At 41.3% G+C, this 2,596-nt stretch overlaps 1 long non-coding RNA gene across 7 annotated transcripts in view; it reads left to right on the forward strand.

Annotated features, from left to right (window-relative positions):
* Window positions 1–177: 177 nt before the first annotated feature.
* Window positions 178–2,596, forward strand: part of LOC113487841 — a 6,944-nt gene continuing 4,525 nt past the window's right edge. For 5 of the 7 annotated variants that reach the window (XR_003399853.1, XR_003399857.1, XR_003399859.1 and 2 more), the window contains exon 1: window positions 178–547. This is a non-coding gene — a long non-coding RNA (uncharacterized LOC113487841). The other 2 variants (XR_003399856.1, XR_003399855.1) reach the window with 2 other exon arrangements.

Raw genomic sequence — 2,596 nt, forward strand, 5'->3', positions numbered from 1 at the left:
ATCGGTCCTGGGCTGTTTACAGTTGTGTTTGAGAAATTCAGGAATTTCAGATATCATTGGAATGTTGATATTAACATGGTCGTCTTACTGCTAGCAGCCAGTGTGTTCCTGCATGTGATTCAGGCTTTGTTCAGGGTTAGGCAACTCTTTAAGAATATCACCCAGAGATCTACCCCAAGGTGTGTAGTTTTATGCCTAATACTTCCTTTTCCACCGCTTTTCTCCTTTGCAGGGGTTGAAGCCAACACCTTCCGCTCTCCTCACAGCATGGAAAATACCCAAATGCACTTAATAAAACCACCAAACCCAACAACAACAAAAAAAACCCAACAACAACCCCAAAACACCCGAGGATTGATTTATCTTCCGAGCCGGAGTGGTGCGGGGAAGAAGCCGTCGCCGCTTGCCTTGCTCCCCACGACAACCTGCCCGCCATTCCGTTAATTAAAAGCGTACACTTGGTGTGATCAGACGTGGTAATGCCGTAAAAAAAAAAAAAAACAAAACCGTAACATCCAAATGCTCGTTGCTGGAAGCTGCAGCCAAGGTACTACCTATGCTTCTTTCTTCTTTATTTTTTTTTTTTTTTTAACGTTACCTTTTTTATGCACCGCAGTGTTGTTACAGGTTACATTATAACATTGCCCCTTCTTTGTATAGAAACCACATGCCTAAAATACTGCTGTTTTTTTCCTGGAATTACAGATATAGGCCCATACAGATGCTTTTATTTCTACATATATATAGTTCTATATATTCACTACATATTTCTATATATATATTGTGTATCTCCTTTTTCCAGGGACTGATTACAGAATATAAAATAAACCCACACACCTAAACCACTTATGATTTAATTATATATAATCAACTGTAACTTTGGCCCATATATGTTTGATTTTATATATATATATATATATATTACCTTTGTTTTCCTCCATTGGCTTTCTACTACAATATATCCTAAAAGCTGGAGAAAAAAAATTGCCATAAAAAAAAAAAAAAGAAAAAGAACAAAAAGCAACCCATCTCTTTTTTACAGTCCATGGTGGAAGTTTGTGCCTGAATGTTTTGTTTGTTCCACAGAGATGCAGATTTTCCTTGGGAGATTTGGGGATTTTTTTTAAATTAAAAGAGGAAAAAAATACACCCAGAAAAACAACAACAAAAGAGAATCAAAAAGAACAAAAAAAAGAAAAGGCAGCACACAAAAACAAACCCCAGTAAGTGAAGCTGTAAATGCAGTCAAATAGTCCGGATCAGACAATTCATTGCAACAAAAAGAGAGGACAAATTAGTTCAACTGAAATAGCAGGCTTTGCTGTAGATCCGGGAGGAGGGATCAGCTCCTTTATCCCACCATCTAGCGCTCCCAACACCACCATTTTTTTTTTGTGCTTTGTGTTGGGGCGTTTTATTTAAAGCCAAGCAGGCTGCAAAACCCTGCCGAGCCGAGGCTGCCAAAGCCACTCATGGCTTAATTTTTATATAAATCTATTTTTTCCCCCTGCACACACCCCATCCTTGTGCAATCCTCTCCCTTTTATTATGTGCTCTATTGCTTGCGCGCTCTTTTTTTTTTTTTTTTTTTTTTTTTTTTTTTTTTTTTTTTTTTTTTTTTTTCCTCTGCGGGTATAAAGGTTTCTCTTCTCTCCCCAGCTTGGCTGCTTATTCCAGAAGTTTCTACGGGGGAGGGGAGCACCCACTGCGGAGCCTTTGCCGCAGCGCCGGGCAGGCGTGGTCCCTGCTGCCGGGGGAGGAGGAGGAGGAGGATGCAGAGGATGCACCACCTCTCCCTGCCTTCCCTCCCCGGCTGGCAGCCTTTTTTCCAAGCCTCTCCCCCTTGCTAGATTTCCCCATCCTTGAAAAGGGTGCTGGGAGGTGTTTGCAAGGGTTTTTTTTGTTGTTGTTGTTTTGGTTTGGGTTTTTCAATCTTTTTTCTTCCTCCCCTTTTGCTAAATAAATTAAAAGCAGAGCTGTCTTCTGATGGAGATGGATGAGGCTGGGCTCACAGCAATGGGCTTGCTCACTCACACGCACTGCTGCAGCCTTGATCTGGCGTAGGGAGGGCAATGATGGCAGAAGTGACCTTTCCCAGGCAGTGGGAGGGAGGCTTTCCCCTCTTGCCCTGACATGCTCCCGACTGGAATTCATTTTAAATAGCAGGGTTATTATTTTTTATTTTCTTTCCCCCTTCCCCTTAAAGAACAGCTTGCTCTTTCAGTAATTCTTTTTTTTTTTTTTTCTTGGTAGCCTGTGGGTTGAAGCTTCCTCATGATCGGGTTTTTTTTGTGTGTGTTTTGAATTGCGTTTTAAAATTGCCCAGCTGGAGACAAGTCTTGATTAGAGCTGGAACAATAGCTCCATTTTATTAATAATGGGAAGGATTTACAATCCTACAGCACCTTCCTTGGAAGGTTTTCAAAATAATTTGCAAACATTCACAAATTTAAGTTTTCACAGCCCTTGGCTGTGAGGTGGGTAAGTATTTTAATGGTGCCACCACCAAAAATCATGTTGGTGGCAGATCTCCATTTCTGAGTGCTTGAAAGGATGATGAATTTGTTGGGGCTTAGGGCTGCAAAGCTGGGGGGGG

Source organism: Athene cunicularia (genome assembly GCF_003259725.1).
Source record: "Athene cunicularia isolate RWA chromosome 21 unlocalized genomic scaffold, athCun1 chr21_part1, whole genome shotgun sequence".
Taxonomy (NCBI): domain Eukaryota; kingdom Metazoa; phylum Chordata; class Aves; order Strigiformes; family Strigidae; genus Athene; species Athene cunicularia.